Source organism: Mastigoproctus giganteus, chromosome 4, assembly GCF_048544385.1.
Source record: "Mastigoproctus giganteus isolate SK-2022 chromosome 4, ASM4854438v1, whole genome shotgun sequence".
In the NCBI taxonomy this organism is placed as follows: domain Eukaryota; kingdom Metazoa; phylum Arthropoda; class Arachnida; order Uropygi; family Thelyphonidae; genus Mastigoproctus; species Mastigoproctus giganteus.
The window spans coordinates 218,736,274-218,754,768 of record NC_143578.1 but is presented as its reverse complement, the minus strand read 5'-3'; the positions used below and the strand labels follow the sequence as shown (position 1 = coordinate 218,754,768).

Genomic DNA, 18,495 nt, shown 5'->3' with positions numbered 1-18,495 from the left:
ATTAGCATGATGAATCATATTATTGTTTTGATGAATTGTTCTGAAAATCTTTATTAAAAATGAAGTATTTCAATTATGCTTATACAAAATAATAATATGCTCATGGATGATCAGTAAATTATTTCACTGTTCTCTTTTTTTTTTTTTTAATGAAAATTAATTCCACACTAAGCATTAGCATTAGCATTAGTAGAGGCATTTGATGCAAGAAAGCAAGCTTATGCAGCATCAGCCAAAAAAAAAAAAAAAAAAACCCACTTCCACTTCACCCCTCTGTTCGTTCAAAATACCTGTCCAGCTGAGCCTTAAACTTATTTAGGCTATCAACCTCCACCACAAGGGATGGCAGTCTGTTCCACCAACCAACCACCCGCTGGCTAAAGGCAAATTTCCGCACGTCTATCCTACATCTGTCTTTCCTCAATTTGAATTTATGCCCTCTCAGGTGATTTTTCTGAGCTAGAGGAAGAATCCCATCAGCATTGAGCATGCTTAAACCATTCAAGGCTTTATACACCTCTATCAGATCACCTCGCTGGTGCCTAGTCTCCAGACACTGTAATTTGCAAAACTTAAGCCTTTCTTCGTAAGAGCACCCCTTTGTTCCATTCACTAATCTTGTTGCCCTTCTCTGTACTCGTTCCAGCAGCTCTACATCCTTCTTGAAATGAGGCCTCCAGACCTGTATACAGTACTCTAGGTGTGGCCTGACCATTGCCTTATACAATGGAATAATCACCGCCTTATCCCTGCTGGAAAAATTCCTGTATATCATTGACAATACTCCATGAGCTACTCTTGCAGCCCGTCTGCACTGCTCAGAGAACTTCATATCTGCCTGCACAATCACCCCCAAGTCCCTTTCATTCTTTACCACTGTCAGTGTAGTACCACAGAGTTGATACGTTGCTCTGGGGTTGCTGTTTCCCATGTGTAGTACTTTACATTTGTCAATGTTAAACTTCATTTGCCACCTCTCAGCCCATCTGCTCAACCTTTCCAGATCCTGTTGCAGCAGCATAGTGTCAGTAGTGTCCTTGACAACCCTGCCAACCTTTGTATCATCTGCAAACTTGGACATTAAGCTTGATATACCATCATCAATATCATTTATAAATACAGAAAACAATAATGGACCCAACACTGAGCCCTGAGGGACTCCACTAATAACATTAGTCCACGATGAGCAGTGTCCAATGATTACCACTCTCTGTCTTCTCCCCCTCAACCACCCCTTTATCCATAGCAGCAATTTGCCTCCAATGTCACACTGCTCCAATTTGTGTAGCAGTCTTCCATGTGCAACAGTATCAAAAGCCTTTCTAAGATCCAAGTATATAATATCAAAGTTATTCCCTGCATCCAGTTCTTTTGTGACTGCATCATAGTATCCAATCAAGTTGGTCAGGCAAGACTTCCCCTTAACAAAACCATGCTGTGTCTGAGCTATAACTGAAGTCTTGTCTAAATGATCCTGCAGTGCTTCTTTAACCAGTGCCTCCATTAATTTTCCTGGAACAGAAGTTAAGCTCACAGGTCTATAATTACTTGTGTCAGCCTTTGATCCTCCTTTGTGAATTGGGGTCACATTTGCACATTTCCAGTCTATGGGCACCTCCCCTGAGTCCAAGGAAGCTCTCATAATTATGGCTAAGGGTTTGCTTACTTCCTTTGCTGCCTCCTTTAATATAACTGGATAGATCCCATCCACCCCGGGTGCCTTTCTTGTGTTTATCTTCAACAGTTTCTCCTCCACTTTACTCCCAGTTATTTCAAGATTCTGTAGCTTACTGCTAGAGTTGAATACACCTCTGGCATTCCCCTTGCTGAATAACTCCTCATGTGTGAATGTCGATGCAAAATATTCATTTAGTTTGTTAGCTACCTGAGCAGGGTCTTCAACAGTTGACCCATCGATATCAAGTGGACCAATCTGATTCATCCCCTTCCTTCTAGAGTTTACATAAGTAAAGAACTCTTTGCTGTTTTTCTTTGCATCCCTTGCCAAGGATTTCTCGTAATCTGCCTTCGCCTGCCTAACCTCCTTTGTAACTTGGTTGCATATCAACTTGTATCTATCATAGGCTTCTGTGTCATGTGTTAATTTGTAAGTATCCCATGCATTTTTCTTCTCTGCCATATGCCTCATTAGTTCATCTGACATCCATTTTGGCCTAAACCTTGAACAATATTTCTTAGTTGGTATGTAAAGCCTAGTAGCTTCCAAGATAAGTTCTTTGAATGCTTCCCATTTTGAATTTGTTGTTGGTAACATCATCAGTTGGTCCCACTGTATAGAATTTAAATACTGTCTCAGTCCATCGTAGTCGCCTTTACGGAAGCAATAACCCTTCCCTTTACCCCTAATGGTAGTTACCTCTTTGAGTAAATCCCACTTCAGCACACTGTGATCACTGCCACCTAGTGGTTCATTTATCTGCAGATTCAGAGTCCTGCACAAAGTGTGCAGGACTCCACACATTGTCAATGACTATGGTTAATTTAAGCCAGAAATGTGGGATAGATTGAAGCAAAATATGGTTTATACTAAACATTATGGACATTGTTTTTTTGCTAGAATCTGTCCTGAATTTGGCGGTGTAACCTTTTTTTGTTTATTACCTGAACATAAAAGTCTATTAAATTCCTGTCAGCTCTACTTGCTTGCAGAACAGCATTCACTCTAATGCAAAATCATTTTGCTGCTGCAAAACTGGTAGTAACTGATTTCAGGTTTTTAACTGTAATGTATGCAAAAAAATTATCAAAAAAAAACTTAATGAATTATATAATAGTGCCACATATGAGGCCATTGGAGCCAATCCAAACACCATTACTAAACAGTTACTTGAATTTCAGAAAAAAAAATATATATATATCACAAATAATATGCTAAATTCCCATTTGTATATTTAATACCAAAATTTCATTTCATGTAGTGACAGTTGTGTAAAAGCTCCTAGCAAAATACTAGAAAAAATTATTAAAAATAATAATTTATAATTAAGATAATGCTAGATTTGTTGCTAATAATTCTGCAGTATTAGGGACAATAAAATCTTTAGGTAATAAGGTTTTTCATGTTGGCACATATAACATTAATAATCTGTTTACTGGTATCCCACATAATAATAATTTAAAATTGTTTTTTTTTTTTTTTTTTTTAGATTGTACAATGGTTTTCATAAATTTCTAAAATGTGATAAAGCATATTGGTCTGGGTTGATAAAATTATATCTTTTCAATAATTACATATATAATGGTACCTCTTTGTTTATTCAAAACAAGGATAGCAATGGGGTCAGAAATTCACGTGCAGTAGCTAATCTTTATTTACATTATTATGAAATGAACATTAATCAAAACATTATGTGTAGATATTAATCAACCAAATTTCAAATGTAATGATTAATCAACCAAATATCAAAGAGAAAATTACAGATATATATGCCACCCACCCGAGTTTTTTGATTATAGTAATGTTAATAGCCACCTTGAGACTTCTTATTTGGCTTTTGGTGCTAAGCAGTTTAAGACTGAGCTTTCACTACACTTTTCAAAAAAGCGAATTCTAGTTCTTTTATGTTCAGGTCATTAATAAATCATTTTATTTAATAGCAGTTCTTGTTTCAAAAGTACTGGTAGAAAGCAAGAAAGGAAGTCTCCTTTCTTTATTTTTCATAGTTTTATTACTTATGCATGTTAATTTTTGCCTGGTCATACCAGGCACTGCCCCTGCCTCCCCTTGGTTGGGTAGAAAAGTTAATCTGCCAAGGGCTGAAAGCAATTTACATGGATCACAAAGAAAGTTATCTATTACTTGAGCTTCTGGGCTCAACTTGTTCAAGGGCACATCAAAGTGACTTTGACACATCCCATTCTAAGAAGCAACGAATAGAAGTATTCCAAAAGGAATTACCACTCTTCCTAATAATACATTCTCAAACAAGCCAATCTACAGGTGCATTTTCTCCATTTCTTATTCAGAAATGTCTTTGAGAATGCTGTTGGATCACCTAAAATGGTGAAAAGACTCCACTCTGGAGATTTACTTATAGAGACCATGAATATGGACACTTTGAAGCCTTATTCAGAATTTGAAACTTTGCAGGTATTCCCATCACAGTTACTTCATATAGCACCCTAAATACCTCTAAAGGCATCCATAGGACTTACTATGTTTCCAAAGAAGAATTTGTCCATTACAGGCAAAGAGAATTAAAATCAAGAAAAATGGTGATCTTGTACCTACATGCAGTGCTATGCTGACCTCTTCTACATCAACTACAGTTAAGGCTGGATATCTGAACTACCATGTACGACCTTATATATCCCTAATCCTGTTAGGTGTTTCAAGTGCCAAAAATCTGGCTATGCTCAAACAGTGTGCATAGGGAACTCAGTGTGCCCTACCTGTGGATCCAAGGAACACACACACACACACACACACACACACACACACACACACACACACACACACACACACACACACACACACACACACACACACACACCTACCTACCTGTATGTTCAAACACTGTAAGGGTAGCCTTCCAGCTTATTCCAAAGTCTAAAACCTGGAAAATAGGAAAGAAATACAAAATGTATCAAATATAACATAAGATTGACTTAACAAGAAGCAAGGAAACAAGTTTTATTCAGAGTATCCAAATATTCTTATGCAACACAAAAATACATATCGGAAGGAACTCAAACTGAAGTATCCATACCACCAACCACATCCATCTCCAGTTGGGCCTGGGCTGTTCTGGAGACTCCACAGCAGTCCTTTAAAGAACATGTCAAAGATCAAGCAAATAATACTTCAGTCACATTTCTGCCAATTACTACTCCAACCATTTCAGACACTGAGAGACCGAAAAATGCTAACTTGCGAAACTTTTAATAAAATCGCAAACATCGATTGCCACAGACACGGAAATCAGTGACACTGCCAACCTTGGTGAAACTATCTGAAAAATAATACATGTACAGGAGGATATGGATACCATGACCCATTTTCCCAAGAAAGGATAAACTGCAATTGAAATGCTGTAAACAGATCAGTTCTAAAATGTCAAAAACACATTCTTTTTCCAAAATCAAATAATGGACCAGTTCATTAGGAAATGATCCTCTCATGCCTATACAGTATATAGTTTCTAACTGAAAGAGACATTGGATGATACCGATTTATGAAGTCGTTGATATTGTCAATATTGGTGCATACATCTCAACAGTTCCCTTTGAATGAATGGACCAGTTCATTCAGTGAACTGTAGAGATCTGCATAGCAATATTGACGATATTCACAACTTCATAAATCAGTATCATCCAGTAGCCATCTGACTACAAGAAAAGAATCTGTCTCCGCAAGTGTTCTCTTTCAGTTTCTAACTGAAAGAGACAATCTGTAATTGTGGAGACAGATTAATACAGGCATGATAGGATGACTACCCATAGGTCACATGGTGGCATTATTTTATTATTATTATTATTATTATTAGCCATATGGTGCAAGGAAGCCTGAGGTCTATTATTATTAGCCATATGGTGCAAGGAAGCCTGAGGTCTATTATTATTATTAGCCATATGCTGCAAGAAAGCCCAAGGCTTATGCTGCACCATATGGCTAAATACGGCCTTGAATGGGTTGAGCACGCTGAATTCTGATGGGATCCTTCCACTTGTTCAGATTACGAACCTAAAGGGGCATAAATTCAAATTAAGAAAGGACAGATGTAGAATAGATGTGTGGAAATTTGCCTGTAGCCAGCGGGTGGTTAATTGCTGGAACAAACTTCCATCTGTCGTGGAAGTTGATAGGTTGAATAAATTTAAGGAGGAACTGGACAGGCATTTGGAGGGAATGGTGTGTTTTTTTTTTTTTTGGCTGATGCTGCATAAGCTCATACACTTGCTTTCTTGCATCACATGCTACTACTACTACTACCAGCCAAAAAAAAAAAATTCCTGCGTTACCCTGAGAAAGAGAGAGAATCAGAAATAGAAGGGAATCACTAAGAAAGCAAGAAAGAGAAGAATGATGATATCCAGCTCAGGACCCTGGGTTTTCCAAGCCCATCTCACCATATGTGAGCCTCTGGGGTTAATATCTATATTGTTGACTCTGAAATCTCTTTCAGACGTAGACAGAAGTAGTTGCAATATTTCTTACGCTTGGAATGAATAACTCGTATTCTTGCATCCATATATATCTCACAAAATCAGATATGCTCACTGACTGAACTAGATGATCATATCCTACAACTGCCAACTCCTTTCTGTGTGTTGGATCACTTTAATGTTCATCACCAATTATGGGATTGTTGCAGATAGACAACCAGAGACACACAATAGAGTCCTTTCTTGAAAAGCAAAACCCCACGCTGTTTGACACAGGCTCTCACACCTATGTCCATTTTCTGATATGTTCAACCTTGCTACAGACCTGTTGATATACTACCAGACTTTTTTTGGGGAGTTTTAGAAAATCTTCAGTTATGGCCATTTCCCTATAATCTGTAAGCGCCACACAGAAACTTAACAAGTAAGCAGTTGAGCAAAATCTAAATGCTTTAAAGCAGACTGGAATAAATATGCATCCAGGATTACACTAGATGATCATATCATCCAGCATCAATCTATAGACGACTCTGTTGAACACATAACAGAACAGATGTGTTCTGTTATGTGTTCAACAGAGTCATCTATAGAAAACATAACAGAACAGACGTTAGCAACCACAAACCTCAAATAAAATACTCAAACACATCAGCTACTGGTGGTATTCCACATTATGTAACTCTGTTAAAAGAGGGAGAAAAGAAAAAGGCATGGAATCAATTTAGAAAGAATCCAACCACTGCCAATCTCATAAATTACAAGAAACTTAAATTACATCCACCTGTTATATAAGGCAGAAAGCTAAGGAAGAACCATGAATTCAGTTTGCCTTTTCTGTCACCAAAGACATAAATGCAGGATTAATCTAGTGAAAAATTAGATACTTACTGGAAAGTTTCCATCCACCTCTTCCCCAACTATTATCAGTATTGGACAGGCGATAACCCTTCCTGAGGATATAGTAAACACCTTTCCAGAATCTTTTACTCACCATTTTGCATAACTTGCATATGATTCACCTTTCCTAAAAACAAAAAAGTAGCTGAAAATGCAAAATAAATTTCAGAATGAAGTCAGCCCTCTCTTATGATGAACCCCTAACAATGTTCAAATTAGAAGAATATTTAAAGAAATCAGTGAACAGTGTGCCAGGTTTGATGGCATGTATTACTTAATGTTAAAGCATCTTAATGAGAGAACTGTATACTTTCTCCTAGAACATTTCAACCAAATTTTTGTTGCTTGTTATTTTCCTATCTCCTGGCTTCATTCAATAATTCTATCCATTCCAAAGCTTGAAAAATACCAATCAAATCCACATAATTATAGACCAATCTCACTTATTAGCTGCTTGGGTAATACCCTGGAGAAAACAATACACAGTCGCCTTGTGGTATCTGGAAACTCAAACTATTATGAACAAATATTGGTTTGGTGTTTGTAAAAATAGATACCCCTAGACCTTATGATCAATACTGAGACAAATATGCAAAATGCATTCATAAATAATGAACATTTGGTTGTGGTGAACCTAGATATAGAGAAAGCCTGTGACACTGTATGGTGTCCGGGAATCCTTCATGACTTGTATGCTTAAGGACTGAAAGGACATTTGCTGTCTTTAAATCAGAGATTTCTCCAAGATTGAATCTTCCAGGTCCATTATCAAAAAGAGTCTCTGTGCAGGAGGAAAGGGTACTACAAACATCAGTCCTCAGTGCCACACTATTCTCAGTTAGATTACATGCCCTGATGACAACTGTCCCAAAATCTGTAGAAATATATCTTTATGCTGATGACCTCACCATGTACTGTAACTTACAGAATATGTATTCCATTGAAAGGAAATTCCAACTGTCAATAAATAAAATTCACTTATTGATGTTACCCAATGAGACAGTCAATAACCCAATGGTTATTGACTGTCTCTAGAGAAAGCCTTTGCTATACACTTTTGCAAGAAGTGTAGAATGCACCCTTACCCAGAATTGCATTTGGGGGAAATTATTTTATAATTGGGAAAGTGTCTTGTAGCAAAAAGACATAATGAAAATAGCTCTCAACAGTGGTTACTCAATCCACGTGATAAACAAAGTAATAGATCAGATAATTTTTCTTGGCTTAATGTTGACCATAAATAGTTTTTAATCAATTTCAGCTTGTCAGTGACAACCAGTGGGGCGACAACCATAGTGGTACTCCAGATAGCACTGGCACCAGAGCTCGGTATCTGTACAGTGGCCTGACAACGATTTTAATCTTGCAAAAGCAAGAACCCTTACCCAGAATTGCATTTGGGGGAAATTATTTTATAATTGGGAAAGTGTCTTGTAGCAAAAAGACATAATGAAAATAGCTCTCAACAGTGGTTACTCAATCCACGTGATAAACAAAGTAATAGATCAGATAATTTTTCTTGGCTTAATGTTGACCATAAATAGTTTTTAATCAATTTCAGCTTGTCAGTGACAACCAGTGGGGCGACAACCATAGTGGTACTCCAGATAGCACTGGCACCAGAGCTCGGTATCTGTACAGTGGCCTGACAACGATTTTAATCTTGCAAAAGCAAGATAATAAATGGATTAGAATAATCAAAACATAAAATCAAAAACGTTGGCAATTATGTAATCTTTCTTTTTGTACCCTTTCAGCTTTTAACGGGAGGCAAGGGCCTTGTTCGCTCACCCTCGGCACGGCTTTGCACTAATGCTAAGAGCAATATAAATAAATTTGATGAATTTGAAGTACTGATTAAGTCATCAAATGCAGACATTGTAGGGATAGTGGAAACGTGGTATCACTCAGATGTAAGTGATGCTGAATTTGAATATGGGAAGTACAATGTATACAGGAAAGCACACAGAACAGAAAAATGGGTTATAAGAAGCATATTAAATCTAAGGCAGTGCAATGTTCAGTCAGTTTGGTGTGACATCTTTCATTTTAATACTTTGACACTGTTGTGCATAGAATACTACTGTACAAATTGGAGCAGTATGGTATTAAGTACAGTTGCTGCAATGGATAAAAGGGTTGTTGAGTGGGTGAAAACAGAGAGTGGTAATCAATGGATGCTGCTCTTCGTGGCCTAACGTTATTAGTGGTGTTCCTCAAGGTTCGCTGTATAGCCCACTGTTTTGTATATTTATCAATGATATTGAAGAAAGTATATCAGGCTTAATTATTATTAGCCATATGGTGCAAGGAAGCCTAAGGCTTTTGCTGCACCAGCCAAAAAAAAAAAAAAAAAATTTCTGAGTTACCCCTGAGAGAGAGAGAGACACAGAGTCAGAAATAGAAGGAAATCGCCAAGAAAGAGAAGAATGATGATATCCAGCTCAGGACCCTGGGTGTGCCAAGCCCATACTCACCAGATGTGAGTATGGGCTTAGCATACCCAAGCCTGGATATTCTTGGGATATTACCCAAGGATATTACTCCTGGGGGTAATATCCAGGGGGTATTACCCCCAGGGGTAATATCCCCTGAATAGGGGATATCCAGGCTTGGTATACCCAAGCCTGGATATTCTTGGGCTATATTACCCCCTAATATCCTTGGGCCTGGATATTACCCCTGTGTGTAATATCCAGGTTTCAGATGATACAAAGGTTGGCAGAGTTGTTAATGACAGTAATGGTAGTATGCTACTGCAACAGGATCTAGAAAAGTTGAGCAGATAGGCTGAGAAGTGGCAATTGAAGTTTAACATTGACAAATGCCAAGTACTGTATATGGGTAGAAATAACTGCAGAGAAATGTATCAACTGTGTGGAACTGCACTTAGGGTGCTAGAGAATGAAAAAGACCTGGGCGTAATTGTCCATTCAGATATGAAGTTTTCTGAGTAGTGCAGACAGCAACCAGAGCAGATTATGGTGTATTGTCAGGAATTTTTTCTAGTAGGGAAAAGGAGGTGATTATCCCTTTGTTATAAGGCAATGGTCAAGCCACACCTTGAGTATTGCATACAGGTCTGGAGGCCTCATTTCAGGAAGGATGTAGATTTGCTAGAATGAGTACAGGGAAGGGCAACAAGATTGTTGAGGGGAATGAAGGGAGTCCTCTTACTAAGACAGGCTTAAGTTCTAGAATCTGGAAACTAGGCACCTGCAAGGTGATCTGATTGAGGTGTATAAGGCCTTGAATGGGTTGAGCAGGCTCAATTCTGATGGGATTCTTCCTCTTGCTCAGATTACGAACCTGAGGGGGTATAAATTCAAATTGAGGAAAGACAGCTATAGAATAGATTTGCAGAAATTTGTCTTTAGCCAGCAAGTAGTTGATTGCTGGAACAAACTTCCAACTGTTGTGGAAGTTGATAGCTTAAATAAATTTAAGGAGGAACTGGACAAACTTTGATTAGAGGGATGGCTGTGTGATACGTTTTTTTTTTTTTTTTTTTTTTTTTGGCTAATGCTACATAAGCTTGCTTTCTTGCATCACATGCCTCTACTACAACTAAGCACAAGAAAAACAAAAATTGATTTATTGTAAACTCCACTGACCTGGTTTATTGTGTTGGAGTATAAATAAGAAATGAGAGTACTATAGGCCTAATGTATGTCAGGGCGCCTCCGTAGCCCGGTGGGCAGGAGCAGCAGTACATAGCACACGCTTCTTGATTAGACCGGAGTTCGAGCCCGTGACCACCAAATATGGAGAATGTGGAAAGGTCAGGGAATGACCACCGCATATCCCTGGAGCAATATGGCCTTAGTTGCTAATGCTTCTAAAAACCAAACAACAACTCAGGCTTCATGTGATGAGTATACCAAACAGTTATGCAGAGAAATAGAGTGGGCAAGTAAATGAAATCTTATAATGGGGGATTTTAACTTTCTAGATATTCCAGTTTTTTTTTTTTTTGGCTAATGCTACATAAGCTTGCTTTCTTGCATCACATGCCTCTACTGCTACTAAGCACTAGAAAAACAAAAATTGATTTATTGTAAACTCCACTGACCTGGTGTGCCGTGCTGGAGTATAAATAAGAAATGAGAGTACTATAGGCCTAATATATGTCAGGCTTCATGTGATGAGTATACCAAACAGCTATACAGAGAAATAGAGTGGGCAAGTAAATGAAAATGTCTTATAATGGGGATTTTAACTTTCCAGATATTGACTGGAATTCGTAGGTTGGTTACTCACATACACTAGCAACACTTTTGTAGATTTATTGGATGACTGTTTTCTATAGCAGCAACGAGAAGAAGGAATACTCTTGATCTGGTTACCAGCAGCAATTCTTCAAGCATTAAGAGTGTGCAGGTTAAAACCCACTTGGGCAGCAGTGATAGTGGTATATTAATGTGGAAAAATTTAACGACAACTACTGTCAAGGGTAAAGTGAGAGGCTTTTGTAATGGTGACTACAGTGATCTCAGATAGTTTTAAATTCTGTGCAGTGGGAGATGATGTTACCAACAGCAAATTTTAAATGGGAAGCATTTAGGGAAGTTATCATAGAAGCTACTAGGCTTTTCATACCAATGAAGAAATACTGTTCAAGGCTTATACCTAAATAGATGTCAGATGAACTGATGAGATGTGTGACAGAGAAAAAAAAATGCATGGGATGCCTATAAATTGTCAGGTAATACAGAAGCCTATATGATATATATATAAATTTGTAATCAAGTCACAAAGGAGGTTAGGCAAAGAATACAAAGAACTGCAACAAAGATTTCTATGCTCATGTTAACAGTAGAATGAAGTGGTTGAATTACATTGGGCCACTCAATGTCAATGGTTAAACTGTTGATTACTGCTTAGGTCAGTGGTTTTCAGCCTTTTTTTAATAACGACATCCCTAAGTAATTTATTTTATTTTGCGGCACCCCTACTTAATCTACTGAATTTTCTGTCTGTTAGATCCGATTCTCTCTCTGTGTGTATGTATATATATATATATATATATATATATATATATATATATATATAATTGAATAATGTTTGAAATAATTGAAAACTGAATCTTACATTAAAAAGGGGGGGGGGGGTAAAGCATACATCAGAGGCTTTTATTTTATTGTAGTTGTTCACATCTCTGCTCGTGATATTTCACATAAATTTGGACCTGGTGCCCATCAGAGGGGTGCCGTTAAATTTCATTTAATTGGCTCTTCAAAATTTAATTGATTATATTTTATTATCTTTGTATTTAGACTCCTGAATTATCTTCGAGAGTTTCTGCTACAATAATTTTATTCTCTTCTCTCCATGTTGGTTTGATAATTATGTATAATTACACAATTTTCGCTCTTCTGTCTTGCTATGCTGCTGGCATTTTTATTTATTTTTTATTTTTTTATTCTTTAATCATTATTCTCACTTAAGTTTATATATACAGTGAAACTTCCCTTTAATGGACAGCCATGGGGAACGAAAATGTGTCCGTTAGAGAGAAGTGTCCGCTAACAAGAAGTCTGAGGGAGAAAAAAAAAAAAAAAAGAAAGAAAGAAAAATCGTTAAACGTTTAATGTAAAATTAAATTAAAATATATACAGATTTTGAACAATATTTTTGTAAATAATATACATACAATTGCGCTATGCATATTATGACTTTATCTTAAGAAAAATACATACAGTAATCACAATACGAAATTTTTAGAAATCTTCAAGTACCGTGTTAATGGACTAGAAAGGAATAGCGAAAGCTTAAAAAGCGGTACTCACCTTGAAATTAATCTGCGATGGTTTACTTAGGAAGCGTGGTTAATGTTTAAGTTGAATTGTTGAATTGAAAATTAAAAGGGAGGGAAGTAGATAAAAGTTGACTGAGTTAAATAGGCGCAAGGAAATAGAAGTGTACACATCCAATCCTTGGTTGTCATCGAAATAAAGAGAAGAAGGAATGATTAAAAACTATGTAAGTGAATCCGATGAAGCCAATAGTCTTTACGAGGACTTTCGTTAGTTAGAGAACGTCTTCAGTTGGCAATGTGTGGGGAGAGAACGCGCGTGATATTTTAAGAATAAAAAATTATACTCTCGTGATGCCTTTTTTGACATGTGGGAACTTTAATCTCGAGAGGTTCCAAATTGGGGAAAGATTGAAGGGGAGTTTAGAATTTAGAATTTTGAGGTTAGAGTGGTGCTTGTACCATTCAATAACTAGGGCTTCATATTGGAGTATTCTGTAACTGGATTTTAGTTTAATGATTGAAATGGCAGAGTCGATGAGCGGGTTGTGGTTGTGAGTCTGGGCATGAGTTGTAAGTTCTGTGACAGATTGGTTGGACATGAGACTATGAAAATGGTAGTATGCACGGGTATTGGATGTTTTTGATGAGCCAAATTTAGTAGTGGTACTTCCGATATAACATGTGTTGCAGTTTGGTTGACAATTGATGAGGTATATAATATTATTAAGGTCGTTTGTAGGATATTTGTATGAGTCTTTATAGGTGCTGAAGAAGGATCCTAATTTGTTGTAGGTGGAAAAAACAAGGGAGATATCAGTGTTGTTAAATAGGCGTCGGAACTGTCCTGCTAGTTCATTGTGGTAAGGGAGGACTATGCGGATGTTTGTTTTATTTTTGTCTTTGGTTGGGGTGTTAGATTTAATTTTATTTTTAGCGTTAAGGATTGTATTTAAAATAAGTTGGTGGGGGTAACCTCTGGATATAAATTTGTCGGTGATATACTGTATTTCATTGTGAAGGTCAGTGGGTAAGGAACTGTACTTTAGTGCATTGTGAATTTGGTTATATAAAACTGCCTTTTTAGTGTTTAGAGGGTGATGAGAAGCAAAATGTAAGTATTTACCGGTGTTTGTATTTTTCCTGAAAATTTTCGTATTTAATTTTGTGCCTGTTATATAGATAGTAAGATTAAGGAAATTAATCTGATTATTTTGTCCAATTTCAAGGGTGAATTTAAGTCTATCGTGTACAGAGTTAAGTTTTATGAAGAGGTTATCAATAATGGATCTGTTGCCTATTACAAGAATGTCGTCGGCATAGCGCATGTATAGTTTTAGTTCAGGGGGAAAGGGGTGTAGAATTTGGCTTTCAATGGCGGCTAGGTAGATTTCAGATAATGGGGCTGAAATCCCTAGTCCCATTGGTAAGCCAAATATTTGTTGAAAGATTTTTTTGTTGAATCTAAAAAATCTTGCTTCTAATAGAAGGGTGGTGAGTTCAAGGATATGGTCTATAGAAAGGGAGGTACGTTTTGTTAAGGTATCGTCTGTTTCTAAGAATTTGCGTAGGGCTTGTAAAGTAAATGGGATATGGACATTCGTGTAAAGAGAAGTAACGTCATAGGAAGCTAGGATGTCTGTATCGGATATTGTGATATTATTAATTTTTTGAAAAGCTTGATTGGTGTTATTGATCTTGAATGTGGAAAATTTAGTAAGGGGGGTTATGATTTTAACCAGGAAGGGGGATAAATTAGCGAAAGCTGAATTGCTGTATGATACAATTGGTCTTCAACCCTTTAAGACCAATTGTATCATACAGCAATTCAGCTTTCGCTAATTTATCCCCCTTCCTGGTTAAAATCATAACCCCCCTTACTAAATTTTCCACATTCAAGATCAATAACACCAATCAAGCTTTTCAAAAAATTAATAATATCACAATATCCGATACAGACATCCTAGCTTCCTATGACGTTACTTCTCTTTACACGAATGTCCATATCCCATTTACTTTACAAGCCCTACGCAAATTCTTAGAAACAGACGATACCTTAACAAAACGTACCTCCCTTTCTATAGACCATATCCTTGAACTCACCACCCTTCTATTAGAAGCAAGATTTTTTAGATTCAACAAACAAATCTTTCAACAAATATTTGGCTTACCAATGGGACTAGGGATTTCAGCCCCATTATCTGAAATCTACCTAGCCGCCATTGAAAGCCAAATTCTACACCCCTTTCCCCCTGAACTAAAACTATACATGCGCTATGCCGACGACATTCTTGTAATAGGCAACAGATCCATTATTGATAACCTCTTCATAAAACTTAACTCTGTACACGATAGACTTAAATTCACCCTTGAAATTGGACAAAATAATCAGATTAATTTCCTTAATCTTACTATCTATATAACAGGCACAAAATTAAATACGAAAATTTTCAGGAAAAATACAAACACCGGTAAATACTTACATTTTGCTTCTCATCACCCTCTAAACACTAAAAAGGCAGTTTTATATAACCAAATTCACAATGCACTAAAGTACAGTTCCTTACCCACTGACCTTCACAATGAAATACAGTATATCACCGACAAATTTATATCCAGAGGTTACCCCCACCAACTTATTTTAAATACAATCCTTAACGCTAAAAATAAAATTAAATCTAACACCCCAACCAAAGACAAAAATAAAACAAACATCCGCATAGTCCTCCCTTACCACAATGAACTAGCAGGACAGTTCCGACGCCTATTTAACAACACTGATATCTCCCTTGTTTTTTCCACCTACAACAAATTAGGATCCTTCTTCAGCACCTATAAAGACTCATACAAATATCCTACAAACGACCTTAATAATATTATATACCTCATCAATTGTCAACCAAACTGCAACACATGTTATATCGGAAGTACCACTACTAAATTTGGCTCATCAAAAACATCCAATACCCGTGCATACTACCATTTTCATAGTCTCATGTCCAACCAATCTGTCACAGAACTTACAACTCATGCCCAGACTCACAACCACAACCCGCTCATCGACTCTGCCATTTCAATCATTAAACTAAAATCCAGTTACAGAATACTCCAATATGAAGCCCTAGTTATTGAATGGTACAAGCACCACTCTAACCTCAAAATTCTAAATTCTAAACTCCCCTTCAATCTTTCCCCAATTTGGAACCTCTCGAGATTAAAGTTCCCACATGTCAAAAAAGGCATCACGAGAGTATAATTTTTTATTCTTAAAATATCACGCGCGTTCTCTCCCCACACATTGCCAACTGAAGACGTTCTCTAACTAACGAAAGTCCTCGTAAAGACTATTGGCTTCATCGGATTCACTTACATAGTTTTTAATCATTCCTTCTTCTCTTTATTTCGATGACAACCAAGGATTGGATGTGTACACTTCTATTTCCTTGCGCCTATTTAACTCAGTCAACTTTTATCTACTTCCCTCCCTTTTAATTTTCAATTCAACAATTCAACTTAAACATTAACCACGCTTCCTAAGTAAACCATCGCAGATTAATTTCAAGGTGAGTACCGCTTTTTAAGCTTTCGCTATTCCTTTCTAGTCCATTAACACGGTACTTGAAGATTTCTAAAAATTTCGTATTGTCAAATTTAATAAGATATTTTTAACGGTAATAACCGACACCTTATCTGCACCGCCCCTCCAATTTTAATTTTTTCACATTCTTTATTCTCTCTGATGCCTTTAGACATGTCTAATAATCATAAAAAAACTCAACTAACCAGTATACTCATCAAATATTTTTCCAATAAGTTACACATTGCCTTTTTACAAAAATGCCTCCACCACAATATCATCCCTAAATTTGCCCGCATTTTTCCTAAAAATAATTGCAAAAAATATCCCCATATCATACACCGCACATCTATTATGATCATCCGTGAAGAAATCAGGAAGAGATATAACAAAAAATATAGCCTTTTAAATAGTATACACCAACTCAGATTTTACCTTAAAAAAGAAATGACCCCTCATGCCTGGATCGAGTTCACCAACAAAAACAATATACGTATTAATGCTACCAACCAAGAAATAACACAAAGACATAATAAAAAATGGAATTCCCTTACGACTCGTTCCCCCACAAAAATCACCACTGTTAACCTCTCTTCCAAATCCTTTACACCCGCTGAACTTTCTGGCCTGGAATATGGCTTTAATTTTGCCATCAAAAATCAACATTACCCTATAAAAGACTGCATCGTTGAACTCCAGTCCAAACTCGAACATCATCCCGATAAATGGCGCCTAATGCACCAAACAAATAGTATTATTAATACCAAACTTTCTTCCTGCTCTAATATAAAAAAACAACAGCTTATGGATTTACACAAACTCAGTAAAAATTCTAACGTTATTATTCAAAAAGCTGATAAAGGTGATACGATCGTTATAATAGATAAAGACATCTACACCGAAAAATTAGAATCCATCTTAGCAGACCCAAACACATACATAAATGTTAATAACCATAACATCACAAGACTCAAAAATAAACTCGATATAATTCTCAGGAAACTCAGGCAAAATAAGGAAATCAACCTTTCCACACTACAGCAAATTGGAATTCGCAATAACATCCTCCCCCACATGTTTAGGATTATCAAGTTACACAAAGCTGACCACCCTTTAAGACCAATTGTATCATACAGCAATTCAGCTTTCGCTAATTTATCCTCCTTCCTGGTTAAAATCATAACCCCCCTTACTAAATTTTCCACATTCAAGATCAATAACACCAATCAAGCTTTTCAAAAAATTAATAATATCACAATATCCGATACAGACATCCTAGCTTCCTATGACGTTACTTCTCTTTACACGAATGTCCATATCCCATTTACTTTACAAGCCCTACGCAAATTCTTAGAAACAGACGATACCTTAACAAAACGTACCTCCCTTTCTATAGACCATATCCTTGAACTCACCACCCTTCTATTAGAAGCAAGATTTTTTAGATTCAACAAAAAAATCTTTCAACAAATATTTGGCTTACCAATGGGACTAGGGATTTCAGCCCCATTATCTGAAATCTACCTAGCCGCCATTGAAAGCCAAATTCTACACCCCTTTCCCCCTGAACTAAAACTATACATGCGCTATGCCGACGACATTCTTGTAATAGGCAACAGATCCATTATTGATAACCTCTTCATAAAACTTAACTCTGTACACGATAGACTTAAATTCACCCTTGAAATTGGACAAAATAATCAGATTAATTTCCTTAATCTTACTATCTATATAACAGGCACAAAATTAAATACGAAAATTTTCAGGAAAAATACAAACACCGGTAAATACTTACATTTTGCTTCTCATCACCCTCTAAACACTAAAAAGGCAGTTTTATATAACCAAATTCACAATGCACTAAAGTACAGTTCCTTACCCACTGACCTTCACAATGAAATACAGTATATCACCGACAAATTTATATCCAGAGGTTACCCCCACCAACTTATTTTAAATACAATCCTTAACGCTAAAAATAAAATTAAATCTAACACCCCAACCAAAGACAAAAATAAAACAAACATCCGCATAGTCCTCCCTTACCACAATGAACTAGCAGGACAGTTCCGACGCCTATTTAACAACACTGATATCTCCCTTGTTTTTTCCACCTACAACAAATTAGGATCCTTCTTCA

At 36.7% G+C, this 18,495-nt stretch overlaps 1 protein-coding gene across 1 annotated transcript in view; it reads left to right on the top strand.

The window, feature by feature from the left end:
- The window catches only part of LOC150087411 (xaa-Pro aminopeptidase 1-like), a 532,432-nt gene that overhangs the window by 136,705 nt on the left and 377,232 nt on the right, over positions 1-18,495 (top strand). The window lies entirely within an intron of this gene.